This window comes from Spodoptera frugiperda, chromosome 30 (genome assembly GCF_023101765.2).
Source record: "Spodoptera frugiperda isolate SF20-4 chromosome 30, AGI-APGP_CSIRO_Sfru_2.0, whole genome shotgun sequence".
Classification (NCBI taxonomy): Eukaryota; Metazoa; Arthropoda; class Insecta; order Lepidoptera; family Noctuidae; genus Spodoptera; species Spodoptera frugiperda.
Genome location: NC_064241.1, coordinates 8017090 through 8040449, shown reverse-complemented (window position 1 = coordinate 8040449; position 23360 = coordinate 8017090). Strand labels below are relative to the sequence as shown.

The 23360-nt window shown below is 34.7% G+C and overlaps 2 protein-coding genes and 1 non-coding gene across 24 annotated transcripts in view; 2 read left to right on the top strand and 1 right to left on the bottom strand.

Moving 5' to 3' along the window:
• LOC126912804 (uncharacterized) overlaps window positions 1–23360 on the bottom strand; it is a 381241-nt gene that overhangs the window by 327600 nt on the left and 30281 nt on the right. The gene's annotated exons all lie outside the window — the stretch shown is intronic.
• Window positions 10047–10207, top strand: LOC118270161 (U1 spliceosomal RNA). The gene has a single exon (XR_004783190.2). It is a non-coding gene; the product is annotated as a U1 spliceosomal RNA (small nuclear RNA).
• LOC118269906 (sex determination protein fruitless) overlaps window positions 12111–23360 on the top strand; it is a 77190-nt gene continuing 65940 nt past the window's right edge. For 8 of the 22 annotated variants that reach the window (XM_050706813.1, XM_050706812.1, XM_035585280.2 and 5 more), the window contains exon 1: window positions 12113–12224. The gene's annotated coding sequence lies outside the window, so the exon portion shown is untranslated. Of the gene's footprint in view, window positions 12225–23360 lie in introns of all 22 variants that reach the window. The other 14 variants (XM_050706810.1, XM_050706802.1, XM_035585274.2 and 11 more) reach the window with 5 other exon arrangements.

The following is a 23360-nucleotide window of genomic DNA, read 5'->3' as shown; positions in this document are numbered from 1 at the left end:
ATCCCTATTATGTGCCTACACTAACTTCGATTTAAGTGTACCTAAATATTGCACAATAATAAGAAAAATGCACGAGAAAGTGTCGAGACTACACTAATTATATGAGACGCGACATACCTATGCAGAATTTTTCATTCTCAACAGGCGTCGTTCGCGAGGTAGCACTGGAAACTTTATGGATTGTGCATGAGACATGAATTAACTTAGAAAAGTAGTTCGACATACCGTCACACACACAGTCATATGCAGCTTGAGCAGAATCACAAAGAGCAAAACATTAACGCGAACTAGTTACTTATCTGAAAAGCTATTGCGAAGTTTTCAACACTTTTGTATGTATTTTCAAATAAGTTTATAATTTCGCGCATCGCTTTTAAATGTAGCTATTGTTTCTGCGTCGTATATTACTACTGCTTGCTTCGACATATTGATGAAGAATGAGGTGATACTTTTCATATTTTCCTTAAACCTTTTCAAGCCCGAAACTGACTATGATTTTCCTCATATTATTATGTATTTAAAAAAGTTACTTATGTTATGTCGTAAGACATAATCTAATACCAAAGTAGCAAAAACACTTTCTGGTACTTTAAATATTTTAATTATAAATATGAATAAGCAATAATGAACTCATCAACAGACATAAAGAAAACGTCTAATAAAATTGTTAATATGTACGAAACGACATGTCAACGGTTTAAAAAAGAAAATGACTCGGCTTCCTGTAATTTCTATTAAATTAAATGGCTTGTTATTATTTCCTTAGAAATTACTTATTACAAGCATGGAACTGAGAAGTGACATGTGACAGCGGAGGTCGGTCGGCGAGTGGTTGAGTACTTGAGTAGCCAATTACTTTGAACCCAGTTATTTACAGGGTGACACTTGGCGCGCCGTAACTGGCCCCCTGTCGTTGATTGCGTTACGTGTGCGATGCCCTTGCGTGTAGACAACGACATCACTTGGTCAACAAACGATGACATTTCCAGCTAAAGTAATGATTTGTCAAATTAATAAAAAACTACGCAACATTTCTTTAGACTTCATAAGTGTACCATTTTCCAAGCCAACATGGATAAGATACTATCGTTAAACCTCAAAAAGTTCCTTTAACAAAAATCTGGTAATTTAGCTAGCAAGCTATGAACATAAAACCTGAATACGTATTCAGAGACTTTATTTTTTCAAGAGGGCATACACTTAGGTGCCGTATGTGAGCGCGAGTTACGCTTGTTTTACAACACTTTAAAACAAGGCACTAACGTCTTGTAGACGGAACGCAAACCGTCCAAAGAAAAAGAATGCATACCGGTTTATGTTTGCGGTCTCCCGGACTATTTTCAACCGAAATAATTAAAAGTTTTTACGATCGCCTCTCTACTATCGTGTAAAGGATCCGACGTCGCTCGTGGTAACCGTGTGAATACGAACTTAGCACTAAACTCGGGTTATTGAGGACGTCTCAAAACTCAAACGATTGTGCTTCAGCCGGCTGTAAACCGATATGTACACATTAAAAGAATATACCAACATTTTTATGTATTAGTGTTTCAGACTCCAGCACTCAAACCCGTAGTGGTATTTAACACACATGGCCAAATGTTACGGGGTAAAACGTAAAAAATACAAGTAATATGTGATATTGATTAATAAAAGGCAAAGGCTACGGGCGAATGGTTATTTAAAAGTACCATAAGTGTGGTCCCATGCAAATGCCAGTCGATCAATTTTTAATAGTTCGCGTAAATATGCATAGAGGGGCAATTTACGTTTGTGAACATGAGTTGATATCAATTTCGGCGTCGGTTTTTGCAAAAGAGCCGTTCCAACAAGGTTAATAGCGGGTTATTTAATCGACAGTACAGCCTGTGATGGCACCGCTTAGTGAAAGGACTCTCAGATTCATAATAGAGATATTAAAAAGCGCTTTTCATTTTTTCTGGGGAAAAACGTTTATAGTGAAAATATTGTGTGCTTGGTTTATGTTTTTAGCTTTAATCGTTTGCTATCTTTCGTATACTTTTTGTTTATAAATAAAAAGGCTGGATTGTGTAGTTTGAAAATGGTTTTGATTTGAAATATAATAATCTATGTACTTTAAAAGTGTTTATAATAACATTTCAAGATCATTATTACAAAAAAGGACGAATTATCTTAGTTCTCCGTTCATTTATGCAAACAAATCGAGTGATATTTCTTAAGTCCGAGACTAACAACATGCGGGTCATAATAAAAACAGGTCCTAAGTTGCGGCGGCACACGTGTACACTCGTAAGATAAAGACGTCGCGCGTCGTGTTGCGTCCTCCGTACTCGCACAGATACGTCTCATACTTTACGACATCCAGTGACGTGCTCGCTCGCTTTCCATATAATTTTCCTTGCCGCTTTACAGCGTCGTTTTCGCCCATCGTAAAGACTTTTAATTATATCTGACGAGGCAAAATTTGACCCGCCGTTTAAACCTTATGCATTCTTTGCACTTGCCGCTTTAAGGGGACCATTCCAACTTAATGGGTTTCGTTTAAATAGGTACACTTATATTTTCTTGTACGGTGTTTCTATAAATGTAACATGCATCTATATTTCGACAGTTTAAACAACCACCCTTCTATGGGCAAGTTCATATCTAAAATGTTTCATTTTAATGCTGATGTTGTACGTACATTTGGGATCGGCACTGTTTCTACTTCAAATAAGCTGATTAAAAAGTTGGTTTTGAAATCACAATGCGAACCCATAAAGTTTTATTTATTTTGATAACAGCTGGTGTCATTATATCAAAGTTGGTGTTCTCGCACCAACTTGCCTTTAACTGTAAACAACAAATAAATGTTTGTTTAGACGTTGTCATTGCCAATTAAAGTGCTGTGCAGATAAATTACATAGGTTTAATTAAAGAGTGCTCGTATAGGTAGCAATTAGTAAACTCACCGTGTTCTTCTCAGAATGCGCTTGTATAAAAACGTGTTTGATCCAATTAGAAGCGTGTTTACATAAACGTGTCGTTTACAGCTCCGCTCTACCGATCACTGCATCTGCTGTAAACTTTTAATTGCGCGTCTCACGCGGCTGCGGCCGGTATTCGCTACGGGCTACGCGCACGTAGACGCTACGGGGCTACGAGTACAACTGCTCGCCGCCGTAGCCATTATTGTATTATCAGAAAGAGCTGTCATAACTCATAACAGGAGGAAAGAATTTTACGTAAACGGTAACACAATGAAATTATTTCAATAAACGTGTACGAACGTAATTTGCCAGTTGCTCTTTTGTTTTTCCTTGTTCGTTGTTGATAATTTGTTGAGAAACTTTTGCTTGAAACGTATATTTGACATGTAAGTACGTCTAATCAAGTTTTAATTCGGAGTTGAACAGAGATTCTGGCGGGGAAGTTATTAGCAGCACTTCACACTACTGGTAAATAATGCAATTTTCTCATCTAATTTGAACTAGTATTTTAAATTCTGCTAAAATCTAATAAAGTCAAATTAGAATCCAATGTAGTCACGGGTAAGGGGTTGGTTTAAAATGCAGCTGCTTACTAGTAAAAGGCGTAAATTGTGATTAAATTTTATAGGAGGTTGATGAAATGACATAATTTTATCTTTATTTTTGACCGAAGTCAAACAGTTATACTAATTAATTAAGTTTAAATTAGGTTTAATTAAGTTTAAATAAGGTTCACATCGATTTACAACCTCGTTGAAATATAACTGATAAGGTAATGTTTCTAGCTTAAGCAAATTCTTAATTTAATCGTCACTACCAAAAATTATTGGTATCTGTACACGAACAGTATAGGGGCTGCTGGAGAATGTTTACAAACAGTCAAACTAATTAATTAAGTTTAAATTAGATTCACAACCGTTTGGACCCTGGTAGAAATATAACTGATAAGGTAATGTTTCTAGTTCTAGCCTAGGCAAATCCCTAATTTAATCGTCACTACCAAAAATTATCGCTATAATTGAACTACACGAACAGACTAGGGGCTGCTATAGAATTTTTAACCCGCTCGGCCTTTGGTACCGCTCGCTGGCACTGCAACCCTCGCTCGAATCCCACCCAGACGCTCCGTTTCAGAATTAGACTGGCACGTGTATAATTTATCCAGATCGGACGAAAGTTTTCAGCTAATTATTATATCCCATTTTCCGATTGGTGGGACATACGAATACCTAAATTGATTGGTCGTTTTATGAACTGCTAGTTGGTGTTGTTGTTTTGATTTATTATTAAAGAGGTGTCACTGGTATTGGGTATTGGATTTTTTTTAAATGTAGTGCTATATGCACTTATTGTCGATTTCACGTCATCGACGTATGCTACTTCAATAAGTTAATGTCTTTTTAGAAATGCAGAGATATTCATTTCCAAACAACGATTTATTTCTGTTCATTTTTTATTAAGGAACACGCCTAAAATCACAATCATCTTATATCACACCGCGAAAATGAATTTATCCATTCACTGTTAAACATAAAAGACAATTACACACACACACACACACACACATACACATTTCATAAAGTATTACCTTCAATATGGAACCTCAAACGACCATCTAATTAGATAATGCGTTTGTGTGTACCTGTAAAATCAGTGAGTATTATGAAATGTACGAGGACAAGCAATCGCTAATAAACCCTATATATATCCACTGGGAGATTCCACTGTGTAATTAGGTGCTGCCATCGGTTTTCTAGATTCTGTTGACATTAAACTTATTACCTTTACTTGTCGTACTAGGTAGCGATGGTTTCCTACATAATATATGTATGTACCTTCAGATATATTAAAGAAAAAGATATTTTTTAAAAGTAACCTTAACCGACGAGCATGTATGAAAAGACTGATGACTGTTGATGAAGCTAAAGAGGAATGTGGGATTCGTAGCAAATTGGCGTTCCAAAGTAGAAACTATGGAATGCCATAATACTGTCCAGGATAGGCCTCTGCCTATCCCCCTGGACGGCAGGTGTGAGGTTCTGTCTGTATGTATCTTAAAATTACTAACGTAACTAATGCATTTTACGTTTTATATCTTTTATTGTTTATCTGACTAATTTGTCTAGTGTGTGTGAGTATTACTGATTTTAAATACTGGTTAACTGATATAATTTTGCCTGTTAAAGAACCGTGCCCCATTCTAGAATTTTCTCTGATACCATTTGGTACATCTACATCGCATCTAGACCTATTTTGTTTGTGGAAAAAATCATACCTAGATCTGGAAAATCTATCTATGGCTAATAGAACGGGAATTAAGTCTGCAGTAATGCAATCAATTATTAGACAATAATTCAAAATCTTTGCTGCCAGAAGTCATTATTCCACGCGGACGAAGTCGCAGACAAAAGCTAGTTAGATAATAATTTCAATGTGTCAAACGATCATCTCTAATATGACTAGAAACGTTTAATTAATTCTAAATGCTAATATTATCTGATTGCAATTATCAACATAATAAGTTTACATAGCTATGTATAGATCAGATTGATTCCTCAAATACTAATTTATGCGATAACGAGGTTTCGCTGGTTACCATTGCATTACGGAAAATCTAATTTAGTTCGACTTAGTATTGTCATGGGAAGTGATAATTGGAATTTATTACTATTTAATACGATAGACAAACGTAAAACATACCATTTCAATAAACTTTAGTTTGTACTCCAATTTCCACTTTTAATTTGTAGGAACAAATTGAAATCAACGCAAAATAAATGTTAACTTAAAGAAGTACTTAATGACTACGACACACTGTTATAACGAGCTACCTACATACATATACAAACAAACAAACACAAGTAACAAGCAATCATCTATAAAGCTCTGAAAACCAATCTCTATGTCCATCAAATCAGCATATTAAAAGCTATTCCTAATACAAATTCAGTAATATCGTTCAATTACAACGCGATATATTTACCTACGTACGTGTGAACAATAAATTGATCTCATCGGATTGCGTTCAACACAAATACGAGTATTACATGAATGCTGGAAGTTGGTAACGGTGCAGTGTGCACTGTGCAGGCGAGTAATCATCAAAATAGGATTGTCGCTTTCCAATTAACTCTCTGTCGGTCGTCCGTTTCAATGGCAGGCCTTTCAAATGACGTAGGTGAAGAAAAAGGTAGGTTTTCAAGACGATGTGTTTCCTTGTTTAGAATGTGATTAATTGGTTTAGAGAGAAATGTTTGTGTTAACGAAAAATAAAACTTAATATAAGTGATTGTTAAGTGTAGTGTTAACGTTCAAACTATGGACAGAAGTAAATCAGTGATGTTATGTTATTTAAGTTTTTTTACAATGAACTTTATAATGGATTCTTTTTTAAATTTTATTAAAAGTTGTCCAAATTCAAACACTGAAAATTAAATAAGTCTGCCGTTTGACGTAAAAATCGGATAACGTTATAACGCACTATTTTCATATAAAATATCGTTTTTTAACGTTTTGAAAAAAGGATTAAATTTGACTAGTAGGAAACACTAGCCTATTAACAAATATTAAATTCCAGTAAAGTCAATAAAAGCATATTAAGTGGTTACATTAAGTTATCACTGTATTATTTAAAACGAACCTTTTCATCAATCGTAGTTTTACAAAAAAACAATTACACTTAACTGGTGCCAATCTATATCGAAATTGATCTCGCGCCGTAAATCGAAATGAAATGATTTCGCTAATGCGCTGCGCAAAACTAGCATTCCACTAACGAGTTATCTTTAAGCTGCTTTGTCATAACCCTATAGAATAATGGAACTATGAGCGTACGATCACAATTCACTCATAACACTGACCTGTACAATGTTAGGAGTTGTTCACACACTACTTGAAATAGTGTGGAAATTCACGGTTTATGAACATAACAAAATATAAATACAAAGATAAAACTCTTCCTAAAATCTGATTTAAGCCAAATGTGTTATAACTTGTAAAGTGTAGATATTATTTTATTACTTAAAACATAATTTTAAATATTTTAAAACACCTTGGAAGCCTGCATGTTCACTATTAAACTTTTAAATTATTATAGTTTACAATCGAAACACATTTTAAAAATATTATTTTTTACACCAAAAATCACGCAATTCCATTCAGAACTCTACATAAATATCAAACAAACACACAAGGGAAACAACATTGTAGAAGTTTTTAATAAATCCTTGTGAAGAGCTATACGCATAGCTTGTGTGGGGCCCCCCTTGGCGGAGCGCCGCGGGCGTCGATCGGCCGCCTAATTTCAAGCGGTTATTACGGGTCTCGGGACGGACATCACATCCAGAATCTTTGTGGGAACTGTGCGTCGCGTCAACCATCACACACAACAGGGATGTGACGCATATTCATCACGGTCTTAGTTTGTTCTATTTTTTAGCAATCTTGGTGTTTCTGTTTGTTTTGTGTAGATTTGATTTTAAAATGATATTTTTATCTGGTTAAAACAGGGGTTTTAAGTTAAGTATAACTTAATCGATTTATTAAATTCTGATACAGGTAATATCATGAAGATTGGAATTATGCTTAGTGTTTGATATTTAGTATTGAAATGGTAAAAAATAACGAAACTAGAATACAACTTTAAGATTAAATTTATCTTTCACCGTCGTACCTCTTAAATTACCTACTGCTTTATTGCTCACCAATATGATGTGGACATTTGATGCTCTGTAAATAGTAAATAATTTTTAGTTTTCTTTTATTTTTAGTTTTCTAGTTTAGTTGTAAATATTATGTAGTAGTATATTGAATGTTCAATAAAATAATCTATAAATAAAAAGATCACATTAAATATTTAACTATGCATAGTAATCTTGATCATCTATATATTAATACGTGAAGCAAAAACTTTGTAACAGTTTTTACGAAAATTGTGCGGACGTTGGAGCATAAAATTTGGTACACTTATAGTTTATGTGAAGGAGAATTGCGGAACGTTAATATTTTTCAAAAATAATGCTTATAAAGTACATTAAATCAATAAATAAAACATTACACACACATGCATAGTATCTGATCGTATTTGACAAAACGTCAAAATCGATAGACATTGCGATGGTATTCTCACGTCTCATATGAAAAGAGGTTTCTAATTGAAGGAGGTTTGGTTATTCATGATGCGCCGGAATATATTAATTTGAATTTACAAAACTAATAGCAATTCGTTAAATACAAATTATCCTTGAACGTATGTTAAGTGGTATTGTAAATTAAATAGTATATGGTCGAATTTCGACCACTAGGCGACCACTAGTCTTGATTATTCAATCGATGATTAGATCCATCTTATATTGTGTCACAGCCCTAGGGTTTTCAATAGAAGGATGTTTGTTATTGTAGTGTGAAACTGAAATCAATGACATCGCACCGATGCGACGTTGACGAGAGATTGCTAGTTAAACTTCAATTTGTAGTTTTAGAGCTCCAGCGCACAATAGGCATGCGAGTTAAGACTAAATACATGTTCCCGTCACCGCTGGTTTTCCTAATAAATGATTTCTTGTTGTTTCCCATGGTTAATAATAGGGACTAATAAACTGCTTTAAAGAGGTGTCTTAAATAATCCCCTGAACAGCTCTTCGAGAATTAAAAAAAGTGATTTTAACATTACCTAATAATATAATTATTGAAAAACATAACTAAGAAGTTCTCAAATTAAGAAGTTTTAAAAGAAAACTAGTGAAAATACATAATGTTTAATGAAAAGCAGGACTTTTGCTACGACGCATACGCGTCTGCCTACGAGCGCTACGCAGCTACTGTGTTTGCTACGAAATATTGAGCTACGAAACATTTTCTTGGGGCTTTAATTGTATACCACCTTTTAGGAAACGTATTATTTTATTGACTCAACACTTAATTTAAAAACCAATTCAAATACAATATATTATATAATCCTGTTAAATATTTTATTTAGTAAGTTGAGAGAATACTTAAGAAAGTTTAAGTTTTCATTTTCGCACCTCAATTAAAGAAAGTTAGCTGAGGACTACCTAGCGAGTTTACCGGGGCTCCAGCTCGAAGGGCAGGAGTACGAATGGGCTGATTTTTAGTCAATAAATTTGACACTCCCTCTCGCCTCACCCAAGGCAGGAGAAGACACTGGATGATTTTCCCCCTTAAAAAAATTAAAGAAACTTTTAAGCCTTTCCTCTAATCTTACCTTAATTGAATTATTGACTTGAATATCGTAACAAAAATGTCGTAGTAACAATATTTACAGCATACTTCATATACGATTATTATCAGACTTAGATCTAGCAGTCCTGCGTAGTCTGCTGTTTACGGCCCGTCAGTTTTCTTTATGTTAATGACGCGCTTACGACGTAAGTATAGCCTTTCTTATCAGGTGAATCCGTTCGATTCTGTCTGATACTAAATTATCCCACACGTGAGGACAAACTAGATGATGTATTATAATTTTAGTACGGGCACGTTTTGAATAATAATATGCCGAGAATGTTGGAAATTAAAAGGGGATTATAAATATGATATCAATACATTGTTTGTAATTTTTGTGTCACAAATTACTTTCAGGTATTGTTTTTAGCAAAACATTGTTAGCAAACTAACTTTTAACCATCAAATATTATTCCGTAAAAAGATAAAATGTAATCACAAATCTTTTTCTGAAGTTTAAGATAATAAATAAATAATTTTAACTATTGCCAAATTACAGGAAAATAAATAACTATAACTACTCGTATGGTCAGATTACTGAAATATCTTAAATAAAAGATAAGATCTCACAATTGCTGCATATTTTTGTAATAAATATAAGAATGTATTAGAGAGTAAATATAACATTAGTATATTCCAATAGGACACACGCTGTATGAAAGTATTTTTTACTTATCACCGATATCAAGACAGTAGGAACTTTGTGAGTAAACTTACAAGTTATTGGTTTCTGCACTTACGTTCAAATGAGTATAACAATACACTACCTTTCTTACATTCTATTTCAAAGTTTGTGATAGTTTTCAAATATAGGATTTTACTTTATAACATTTTTTCGATTCCATTGTCATTATTATACTTACCTGGCATAGGGGATACCGTGATCAAGAAGTCGGTTCTCCCAGGGCGATATCTTCTCATTGCACTGCGATTGGGTTGAACCCTGCGATTATCCCTAATGTGGATAACTCGGATTAGTAATTTTTGGATGTATACCAAACCAGAAGAAAGATGTTTAGATTTTAATGGAATTTATGAAGTGCAGTTGAAATAACTAAGTTAATATGATAGCTAATTACCAAGTTAAGTTTAAACCTATCCTCGCACAAGGCGGGAGAAGTCATTGCATGATTTTCCCCTCTCAAAAAAAAAATGTAGGCCTATGGAACCTTAGGTTACCGGGGCTCCGGCTCAAAGCAGGAGAAGGAACGGGGTGGTTTTTAGTCATTGAGAGTCTAACACTCCCTCTCGGCTCACACAAGGCGGAAGAAGTCATTGGATGATTTTCCCCCTCAAAAAAAAAAAAAAAAAAAAAAAAAAAAAAAAAAAAAAAAAAATCTACTAAAACACGTCACAATATTAACACAACAATATTCTAGAATATTGCATGGAACATTTTTCTAGAAAACTCTCCTGAAACCTTAGAAAACTGCGGGAAAAGTTTACAGTTTTGTCTCACTTGAAAGACGCTCACTCTTTGTCAATATTATTATGAGTTGCAAAGCTCAGTAAAAAGGAACACGTGTAGGAAGACGTTTTCTAGGTTTTTCACTATTTTCTTTCTTCTAGTCTTGTCCCGAATGTATTTAGAATTGGACAATGAGTCCTATACAGATTTGACTGAACGCTATTATACATGGAGTGACCTTTTTTACTAGATTGCAATTCAGAAAACATCAACAAAGTAGTTAAAACTGATATTGTTGTCACTAGTATGCGTGATCAGAAACATAACTGTTGTTAATTTAGGAAACATAAATCAAACAAAACTAATTTAGGATTTAGTACCAACTTAATAATTGTACCCAAAATTCATTTCCTCTTACTACACAAAAAAATACACTTTTCAATTGTAACTCGGTATAAAACGTTAGTAATATGAAAATACCAATAGATAGAGTAGATTCTCACAACAAACAAACAATCTCACAAAACAATAATCAAAGAACTCGATCGACGTTAAACACAAGGTTACCTTCAAAGATAATCAATTACTAGATTAAAGGTTTCACATAATGACATCGATGTGTGGGAAAACTTATGGCATAAACTCATTACACATGTGCATTACGACAGGACGAAGGTACGGAGTCCATAATCAGCTCAGTATGTGATTGGCATACTAATATGAGGGACAGTACAACCTTCTTCATAAATCATATTACTTATTTATGCACATTAGCCAGTATAAAGGAATGGTAATGAGGAAAATAACTACACATTTACTATGGATTTAACAATAAATCGTTTTTCTTTTAATAAACTGTTTGTTGTACAGGATTCCGTAACGATTTTTTTTTTCTATTTCATGTTTATTGTTTGATAAGTTTTGAATCTGATATTAAAATTGAGCAACTTGTTAAAAGTTTGCTAAAAAAACTCGATAATAACAAAAATAGTTTCACATATACGTAAGTTTAATATTATCTTGTATTATTCATATTTTGTGCGAAATTACCGTAGACTCAGCAGCGGGACACGTGGGGAGCGGCGGCGACGGGCGGTCACCATAGGCGACCGGCGCGTAGGCGGGCCCGCCCAGACCTCTTCACAGAACATTGTGTAAGTACGCAATCTCTAGAACATTTTTACTTATCGTAACGACTCCGCTGATTACAAAGCGTCTCGCGCTCTCATAACAGTTTCAAGATTTATTTCTGATTTTATTACACTTACAATTTTGTTGAAAAACTAATATTTTCCCGATCAATCCTTTTCAGTGAATAGGTGGAAAATTATAAGTGTCGAACAATCAATTAACTCACTTGCATAATTAGTTGTTAAATGATAGTTAAGTGTTGTAAGTTTTCTAAGTTAACAGAACAGTAGGGCGGGAAAGTGAGGCACGAGGCAAATGGGCGGGCGTTGCAGTCTCGCTTGCACAAAATGCACCACCCCCGACGGAATGCGTTGCGTTTGCAGTCCGCGCCGCCGAGCCGTCGCAACTGCCCGCTCGCTGCGCCCGGCTATACTCGTCGCGACTACGTTACGCGGCCTGTAACGAGGTACCAGGCTACCAGGATCAGCAAGGAGGTAAGCCCTTACATTCGTGTTACTGCCTGCTCGCACCCTCACTGCCGCCTTATCCCTGTCCCGTTTCAGCTGAAAGTTTGAGCGGTTTTCCCTTTTATCGTTGGAATGTGGGAAAGCGGGTTTTGGTGTCCCAACTCTCTCTTTCAATTTGTAAGCGCGTCGTGATTATTTCGAGGTGATAACGAGGTAAACAACGATGGCGCGCTTTACAGCGGCGGTCGGGAAAATATTACTTTTTGAAAATGTCTATTATTAAGATTATTTTCCGGAAGTACAAAAAGTTATTTAAGTAATAAACGTACACGTTTTCGCGCGTATAAAACAATTAAACGCGTATAAATAAACTTTACAGAACTTAGTAGAACACACTATAAATAAGAATAAAAGTAATTTAAACATTATTGGTTCACGGGGGTTTTCCAGGGGCAGTATAATTATGCTTTCGGGTATTCTTTACAGTTCTATTTCTTAAATAACGTAAAACTCGCTCACAAAAAATAATATTCAAATGACATCTTCACCTTTCTTTAAACCTTTTTAATTAAAAAATAATTGGGGTTTTTCAATCCCCAAAATATATACTACGACAAGTAAACGGTTTTTGGAAATTAAAACAAATGAAAAATACGTAAAAACATAATTAATTATGAATTAATTACTTTTGGAATTATAAAATATTAAACAAAAATAAAAAACAAAATATTTAAAAGTCAAACGATCTGCATTTATTTGTACCCTCAATAAGATTTATATAACCACGAGCTATGACCAGTAACAGATTTATAGCCCTCTGGAGGTAATATTATATCATTCCATTCTCACACGCTGTTACTTCGTAATAATGTGAAATATTCTTTCACAAATACGTAGATACAAATAATATGCAATTTTACCCTAGCTTTCATCTTCTATGGTATTTTAGAGAAGATTCAAATAAATAAAATGAAAGTGCTACGTATATTTTTTTCAGAAATACTACTTCTTATAATACAAGCATCTCATTTGCCAGCCACTCCATTCCATGGTAACGACTCTGAAGACTATCTCATAGAAAGTTCAATCAAACTAGAGTTTAACGTTGAGCTTTTATGCCAAGTGTTCTTACCTTAGCTACTTACGCATAAAATTCTTATACATATTCAAACAAAAAGTCTAATAAAATTTTATTATCCATAATTCTTGTTTTCGAGAACGATAACAAGAAGTTGCTTCAGTACTACATTCGAAATTACATTAAGGAAAAGAAATAATAAAAAGGAAAAGTTTGCGGGTAATTTAGCACAGGTGAAAATATTCATTCTCAAATCGGTCAGTAAACATGTAATCTACTTAAAAATCCTCTTCAAAATTGGGCAACAAATCGTCGGACGGCTCTACTAAGTCAATGCCAAATAGTACCAGGCGGGCAGAAAGTTATAGAAGGTTCCATTAAGTTCTCGAGGAAGGGCGGCGGGCGTCCCACGCACCCACGCACCCACACTCCTGACCGCGAACGCTGGCCCAACGCAGTCCACAATGAAAATCAGTTTTTCTCGCACCCGTCGATAGTTTAAAATTAAACGTCATTCTGGTTGCGGTTAACACTTAATTTGTACAACGCATAATGTTATTACTTTGCAATTCAATTTATTATATCCCTGATACGATTGTTGTGATAATGATCGGAGCTCTTAATGAAATTAATATCCGATACAATTTGGAAGAATGGAAGGCATTTTGGTTTAGTCGATTTAATTAGCCATGTTTCATTGCGTATTTTAATTTACAAATTAAAATTCGGATGGAGGAAAAATGTCCCTTGTTGATAAGTTTCACACAAAGAATCTACTTCAGAGATGATTTCTTAAAACCTTAGTTGAATTTTCCCTTGGATGCGGCGCACAATTTGGCTCACACTCAAATTGTTCTCAATTTTTGCCATTTATTGAAATTTACTGTATACTACACAAAAAGGACACGTCTTATTTGGCGCCATAACTTACAATAATAGAGAGTATTTAATTAGGAAAATAGAAAAAATACTCGAATTGAATATATGAAACTATTTTTCGTAATTTTTGCATGTCAGTATCAAAATAATTATTATACGCGAGTATGAGTAGTAGTACATAATCGTGAAATATCGGAGTTAAACAAAATGAAAAGTATTGATTAAGATATTTTTTAACATATTAATTATTTTAAAACAAATGGTTACGACTGAAAACCAGTCTATTCAGCATGGAATCGACAAAGGTACTTCATAAATGGACATTATGATGTTTTTCGACACACATTTACGTTAAGAATGGAACGGCAGCCGTCGGGAACTTTATCTACTAAGTAGGAAACAATTAAGTTACAATGATATGGTCAAAGATTTTGGATAAACTAGGTATTAATTACTACTATACATATTACTTCAACAGTTTTAAACCCTTTCTCAGATGTCAGAATGAGCGATTAACGCTTAATAAAATATCAGAATTTAGCTGATGAAAAATTGTCTCGTTTATTTGACATAAGTTAGGTTTGAAGTAAGTTTAATGGTTAAACACTGATTTCAAAAATCGATTAGGTATATTATATATTTTATATTAGTATATAAAATGTAAACTCAAGGAATATTACCTAAGTACTATTTAAGCGAGATTATTGTACCTACCTCCATATTGTAACATTTAAGGCAGATTCCATAGCACGGTTCTAAACCTTAGTGGTTTTTTGGTTGCTATTTGTTATTTATTGTATTACTGTGTATTTTGTGTAAATAATAAATAAATAAAATAATAAATAAAAAAGGTATAATTTCATAAAATGCCTAATTACAACTTAATTCATATTTCGGAAAAAACAATGGAGCTATAAAATTAAACAATCAACTATCAGAAACAGTACGAATATGATATTGGTTTTAAAAGATATTCTTGTATATCGGTCTCTAGATATTTAAATATAAAAAATGGACCAAGTAATAGTAGTATCCGAGCGACGGAAAACGATGCGAAGCGACGACGATGCTCAACCAACAATGTACTGATACAAGACAAAATTTCTCGTCCTTCCGATATGAATATATTTCGTATTAACATTAAAATATCAAGCAAATTTTATTGTAACGGTTAAACCAAAATGTAAGTTGGTTTTTTTTACATACTTAGATATTTTTAAGATAAAATTTTGTTAGGCTCTCCGTAAAATGTTGCTGAATTTTGAAATCATTTAATTATAACAATTTGAAATACGTTCACAACAATGAATGTGTTGTTTATTTATAAATTTATTTAAATAATGTACACCAGATAGGTATAACACAGATTTACAAAATTTATAATTAAAATAGTTGTCTTTAAATCACACAATAGTAAAAACATTTTTATTTCGATTCCTTGTGACAAAATTTTTGAAATATAATAAGCATACTAAACTTTTCCTTTTTTAAAAATTAAAAAAAATACCTGCTCATAGAGTTTAGGCGTTTCGTTACAGATTTTTAAAGTTTTCTCGATTCAGTTTGTTTCTTTTTTTCGTAGCCAAGTAAAACTTTTGAAAAGAATATCAATACACTGTATTAAAGGTATAAAATGACAGTCTGATTCGTTAGTGAGCTCTACAAGTAAGAAGTACCTATACCAATGAGGTATCCGATTTAAGACTCAAGATATCTTCCAATGCACTGTCATCGGTTCATCGGCATCGATTATAGTTATCGCATATCTAACCAACTTTTGTTTTTAACCAATTATCCAGTATAAATATTCACATACATATTAAATTAGTATTTTTTATTATTATTTATATGACATGTTCATGCTTATCACTTACCAGTTCTTTTCAAATATGAAGTTGTAATTTTAAAATAGTGTTGATTATAACGGCTCGTCGTCCACAATTTTCTATTGTACCTATTTGTAACAAGTATGATTATTGGAATACGATTAATCAATATTCCAAATTCTTACCTTTTGGGTAGTTCGTAGGTCAAATAAATGTTAACTAGATATTGTATAGCGATACCAGATTAGTTGTAAACTTCATAAACTTAACCCAATGATCTGAAATCATATTTCGTATTAAGAGGAATCTATTATAACTGTTACTTTACAGACTTGATCGGTTTTACAACTGAATTGAAATGTAACTCTCTCATAAGATTATCGTAGCCTAGTTTAGCAAGTTTAAATTAATCCCGATAATGTCAATGTAGGTACTTACTAAACAGTTAACACATACCACGCACGTTTTCCCCGAAATGATATTTCGGGAGCAAAAATCACGATGTTTATTCTTGTAATAATTTTTCTGCCAATTACCAAATATCTACGATTAAGTTTCAATAACAAGTTGACGAAAATATCACTTAGCTTACTTGCCTACGGCTACTTGTAACTGATACTGATGGTTTCCAAGTAACACATACTTATACGAAGTTATTTTCAATAACAATGTGAACCAGTAAAGTTGTGACATTTGTTGCTGTTTTTTCGGAGTTGTTGCTAACGAAAATATTTGATCAGTTCTTTTCATGAAAAAGTGAGGTATACGTATGTCAGTTACATGGCCTAACAGATCTGCATATTAGATTGTTCCGTGAATTTTGTTAACAGGGTGGTTGTGTCCGTCGGACGCTACGATCACAGAGCGCGGCGGCCGGCGCAAGCCGTTCGATGTGATCGCGAATCAAACTTTTACAGACATCGTCCACCGGCCCGCTTAAACTTTGCCTCAATTAAATCGATCGTTTGAAAGACGACCTAAAGCCCAGATTAATTTCTAAAATTTAACAAAGTAGGCAGTCTTCTATTTGACTTCTATTAAATAGAAGTTAGGTATGAAACTTCTATTATACATCTATTAACGAGTGAAACACTACCTTGTTCATTAAAAGATCGCCGATTCAAGCATGATTGCCGATTTTGCCGGACAAAGGGTTTTTTCGGTATTTCGAATATTTTTATTAATAGCCTAGAACTCGAGTTGTGCCTGTTGTGTAGCAATTGGCTCCAGGTTAATAGGTATATAGGAATCGTAACATAACTGCTGAAAAGTGGGAAGTGAGGTGTATTGTAGGTATATGTCCACCTTTGCGTGAATTAAGAAGCGTAATGTTATTTTTATGTTATAAAATTTTTAGAACCATTGATAGATTACCTCTTTGGCCTTTGCCTGCGCAATTTAATTTGAGCTAAAAATAATGGTTGTTGCTGTGGGTTATTATTCATATAATTTTAAAATAATTACTTTTTAGCCTAAACTTAAATATGTAAACCAAGAAGGAATTATAAAACGATAACATTTCCGAGTAATACTAAGTTTTATCACATTTCATCGACAATAGAGTGTTAAGACACTTGTGTTTATAATCGGCTTTCCTTCGGTCACCTTTAAATGCACCTGTTCACAGAGGCTCACAAATAAATATATCTTCGTCCTTACTTCATCCTTATCAGCTTATATTGCGTCTCTTAAACGTTTATTATATCAAAAGAAATATTGCGTTGCTTTTACGTTATTTACTTTAAATTAATTTAATAGATACAACAAGAACTATCGTAAATTGTTTGTAAAAGGAGTTTTTGTATCACAAATTAGTTTTTTTAGCTTTTAGGGCACATTAAAACGTCCTTTTTGTGTACCTTGACGACAGAGACAGTCGTGGGTAGCGATTAGTGAGTATTACATAAATTGTTTGAGCAGTTTTTAATCTAAAATTCATAGAAAAGTTGCTTTGAAGAGTGAAGAGTCGTTTACAGCGTTTACAGTGGTTGTAGCGAGTACTAGGCGAGCATGGGCGGGCGGGAGGCTCTGAGGGACGGGGCAACCCTGTCTTACACGCGCCGCCGGCATACATATCTGCACACAGTTGCATAGTTACATTGCACCGGTGAAGGTTGCGCTCGTTTACACCGCGTGTTGTATCCCCAGCGCGTGTTCGTAGCGGTTACGAGTCAGGTTTTTTAGGCTTTATGTAATTTGTGGATGGATTGGATTGAAGCTTCGGGCGCAGATTGAAGCGGTGCTACAGTTTGTGGCTCACACAATACGGTGAGATTTATACAGCTGCACGATTCACGGGGCATTTTTATTGATTTATTCTGACCTTGATCTTGTAATTGGTACACACCTGAAAGTCGTAGCGCGATACAAATATGGACTCGTATTATGTAAGCGTGCTCAAACAAATGAATGGAAGTTGATACAAAGCCTTTTCCAAGCCTTATGAAATTGACAAGTGAAAGAAATGTATAGATATCTACATATTTTCTTGCGGAGCGAGGGGGAATGGGACGCCGTTCCACTTTTTTTAAACAGTAACAAAATATTTACAAACGACGAGTAAGGGTAGCTCGCCGCCCGAACAGAACCAGACCCGTGTGTACGGCGCGTCGCGTTCCGCGCGCGCCTCAAAGAGCCAGACCACCACAGTTGGGGCCCAGTAGGGTTGATGCTCGATCCGGAGCTGCGGACAACGTAAAAGGTTACCGGGGCTCCGGCTCAAAGCAGGAGAAGGAACGGGGTGGTTTTTTTTTAAGAGTCTGACACTCCCTCCCGCCTCACCCAAGGCGGGAGAAGTCATTGGATGATTTTCCAACCTGTTATGAAATTGACATCTGAATGAAATGTATAGATATCTACATATTTTCTTGTTCCACTTTTTTTAAACAGTAACAAAATATTTACAAAACTCCTGAATTGGTAATTGTTATTTTCTTTGACCACTATAATGTCTAAATGTTTTTATGAACAGTTCTCCCAACGCAACAGTTTGTACTACTATTTCAAAACACAATAGTTTTTTATACATACACCACATACAGTGCGAGTTAGTTGCAAATCAATAAATCTTAAATATTCTCGAAGGCCAGTTGGTGCACGTGTAAATACGGAACGATGAACAGATTCAATTTATATCTTGGTATTGTAAGTTTAATGGAGCATTTATCCAATATTTCTGAAGCAAATTGATATAAACGTTTTATACAGCGAAGAGAGAGAACTTGGAAGTTTATCAAGTTACAGAGGAAACTTTGTTTTGTAGGCGCTAAGGGTAGATTGTAGGTAGGTGGCACTGTTTTCTAAAACTAGGTAACTGCAGTTGCCTGTTTTCTCAAAACCCACTGGATAATGAATTTGGAATTTGAAACATTTTAAACAGTTAGATATACCTATTAAATGTTTTTCTTTAAACCATTAATAAGTACTTACTACTGACCTTTCTTCAGTTTTTCGAAAATTTCTCAGTACCAATACGGAGTCTGGAGTTACGTACGCACCGTATATGACAATTAGCTTTTCCCCTATTACATGGGACTTATAATACAAATAGTGAAAAGTGTACATTGTACAGCGGCAATATGTGCACAGCGGCATAATATGCACCTCTGCCTACCACTTCGGGGATAAAAGGCGTGACGTTGCTACTATTAATCACAAATACAATACAACACCTAAAAATAATTGCAAAAAGCTGATAACTGATATGAGAACTGCACGGTATATCGCTAGCTTGCTCCAACATAAAGTGGTCATAAACAATTCACTTACGTCAAATTACCGTCGTAGCAGGAAAAAACTAATCGCTGTCACGTGTTAACTTCGAACGACAATATCGAGCTCGTTGACATCGAAACTATCGATAAATATGAGTGTGAGTACTAACAGAATCATTCACTATAAACTGCAATGGCTTGACACTTCAAAAATATTATGGTTTTTTTTATGGAATAGACGGCAAACGATCAGCCGGGTCGCCTAATAAGCGATCAGCGCTCCCTATGGACACCCGCAACACCTGAGGAGTCGTAGGTGCGTTGCCAGTTCAGTTTTTCCAATGTATCTACACATCTTGATACGAGTAAATCTGCATTATCGAGTCAATACAGCATGTTCGGCAGTTACTTTTTCTCGTCTTGCAGTTTACTTCATTAACCAAGTTCAAAAAAGGAGACTCAATTATATTATATTTATTTATATTCCCAAGAAAGAACAAAGGTATTTTTATTACACACCGAAATTGGTCTACTGGCGAACAAATATCTCTTTTACAGGGGTGATAACGTGTGGTGATTTAAATAACAAGCTACTGCTAACTGCTTAATTATTTATTGTCGAACGTAAATCAGACAGGTCAGCTTTCTACATTCAATTTAATTCGTTTATTTATGGTCTATTAGGTGTATTTATTTTAAGTTTTAAATTAACTTGATTTATTCCGTGTTACAATACGTCTCTTTTCGATACAGACACAATAATTCAAAAGAAATTAAAACACTTGTGTGTTGATGAAGGAGTTAATTATTTATTAATTGTTTTTTGATTAAATACAATCGAAAACTAACTTAAATTACTGTCCAAAAGAGTCTAATTTCCAATTACAAAAATACGATTCGAGCTTAAAATTATCTGTATTTTTGTCGCTACATAAATCCTTCGTGTGACATAAAGTGGAGCAGACTTAACGGCAACTAAAAATTTAGTGCATTTCTGTTTTCGGACGTAAAATGCTAGTTACATCACGCGAGCTGTCTATTATAGAAGATTTCAATATACGAATGTGTTTTATTACATTGAAATATTTGGATTCTTTTTAGCATGTTAGTTTATATCGTATTGGACGAAATAGCTCAACCGCCTAAGCCGTAACTTGCCAGACGTTCAGTTTTGGCAGAGAGCAAAAATACGTTTGATTTTATTTTAGGTTTTGTAAGTTTGTAAGTCCACAGAACCGAATGCCAAGACTCGTAACTGTCGAGTTCATATACTGTTACAAAAGAAACTTGCAAAATGTAATTGGAAGTTATGGATATTTAAGTCAAATGGAGACATTTGGAGATTTAACTGATGACTTACTTAGTTGGGGCAAAGGGCGTCCATAGAAGTCCCCCAATGCGACCGATAATTTTCGATGCCCACCATTTTTCCAACACTATGCGACGCCAGGTTTGACGGGGTCGGCCACGCTTCCTTTTCCCCTGAGGAATCCAATCCAAGGCTTGCTTGAGTGTGTGATAGGGACCCCTTCGTAGTGTGTGGCCAATCCATCCACACTTTCGGCGTTTGATTTTGCGGTCGATCGGGTATTCGTGGCACTTCTCCAGTAGGTCTACGTTGGAGATGGTCTCGGGTCAGTAAACTTTGAGAATGCGAGAGATTAAACCAATAGAAATGAGAAAATTCAAGGCATATACATTATTATTATCCTTTCGTTTAAACAGAAGGGAAGTTAATCCAATTGCAATGTTCAGATTAAGATAAACGACAAGAAAATTCATGAAATACGGAAACAGTTTCTAAAACGAATGTAAATAATATGTCACGTCCCGATGCAAATATTCATCTTATCTAATACAAATAAATTTTATTGTAACAGGGACATTACTTACATTTCCTTATTTATAGTTCAGACTACAAGGACAATTTGAAACCGACCGAATAATAGCTTTCCTACCAACTGCATTTAAATTGACTAGAATACTTAAGCATGATATTATTTGTGGATACTTTCTATCTTTCTCCTGGCCTTTTCCCAAGTAGATTAGAGGCGATTATTTAAATGGACAGGCTAACATCTGCCCTGAAAAACCTATTAATGACGTAACTACTCTATTGGTTTTACGAAGTAGAAATATTTTTGCCACACATTTTGTATAGAAGCCAAATTTCGAATATCGTTTAGATAAATTGATAGAGATTTTAACTATCATGAATTAGTTTTATATGGAGTTAATTAAAAATCGAATAAATTATTAATTGACAGTAGCCACAATAGATCAATCTATCTATCTCGTAACGACTTTTACTTTCATAGTTATTTGTAGGAAAACGGGTATCTGCTTTATGTAAGTATCAGCGAGACACCGAGTCTCAATGTGTTAAAAATGGTCATCTATTACGAAACCGACCTCGATAAACGTAACTTTATGTCATATAGTCTTCTTCCTCAGATAGTTCCAAAGACTATTCGGTACTTCGAGTTTTGGGTGTCATAACAATATCCAGAATAAAAAACCATTCAATTGAATACTTTTTCTTTTACTTTTAGACAACAATAATAACTTGAAAAGGATTTTAAAAGAGACAAGGAATTAAAGACTGAATACTTTTTACAAGTTGTAAAATGATGGAACGGAACCACCAACTTACATTTCCAATGAAACGATTGATATTCTAAATATATCTTCAATCGATAGTGTAGGTAGGAATGTAAGTGTTGTGCTGTTTCGCAGCCTGTGGTTCACTGAACACCATATATTTGAGTTCCTATACTAGTTATATACCTTATCCTTAGACTTATAGAAATGTTCTAGTGCGCAACTATTACTGATCATCGTCACAGTGTACATTGCTGACGTGAACTTGTCTTCTTTATAAGTAATTAAAAAATGGAAGGAGATTCTCAATTCTTCTAATTGTATTTAGTTCAGAATATTTTAACAAGACTGCTGCGCTTATGTCCGCGATAAGATAACCTGTAATTAATTAATTATATCAATACGAATCTTATATAAATCAGTGTGACGAAGAAGAAAGATGTAATAAAGCAGGATGCTTGATGAACTGCAATCATACTTACTTTATTATGTTCTATAATCCTGTAAAGCAATATTAAAACGGAATACAGCAACATTCCTTGCTAGGTGTAAGAAATTCAATCTATACTAAAGTTGCAAGCGCAAGTATCGGCCGGTAAACCGCGCGCGACCGTCGATTGTTTCAATTTTCCCGCCGCGCCGCATACTTCGCGCCAAGTAAGCGAACTTTCACAAACATCCCTCGGTAAAGACCACGATATTTGACATTATCAACCACGCATTGTTGGTAACAAGAGTATTGGAGACAATGTAGTCAACAACTAACAAGCAGGGCTAACTTATACTTAAGTAAGTAAGTACCTGGCCAAAACTGATAGACAGGAATGGAATAAGCCGGTAAAAGAGCAGTCGGGTCACTTGATGGTAAGCAATCGCCGCCACCCATGAACACTTGAAACACCAGAGGCGTTACAAGTGCGTTGCTGGCCTTTTGAGGAATCGGGGATTGAGAAGAGGGGTAATTGGGCCTCCGCTAACCTCACTCACACAATGAAAGCGTTGTTTCACGGCGGTTTTCCGTGAGGCACACGGCCTCATCCCTATCGCTCCGGTCGAGTCGGCCCAT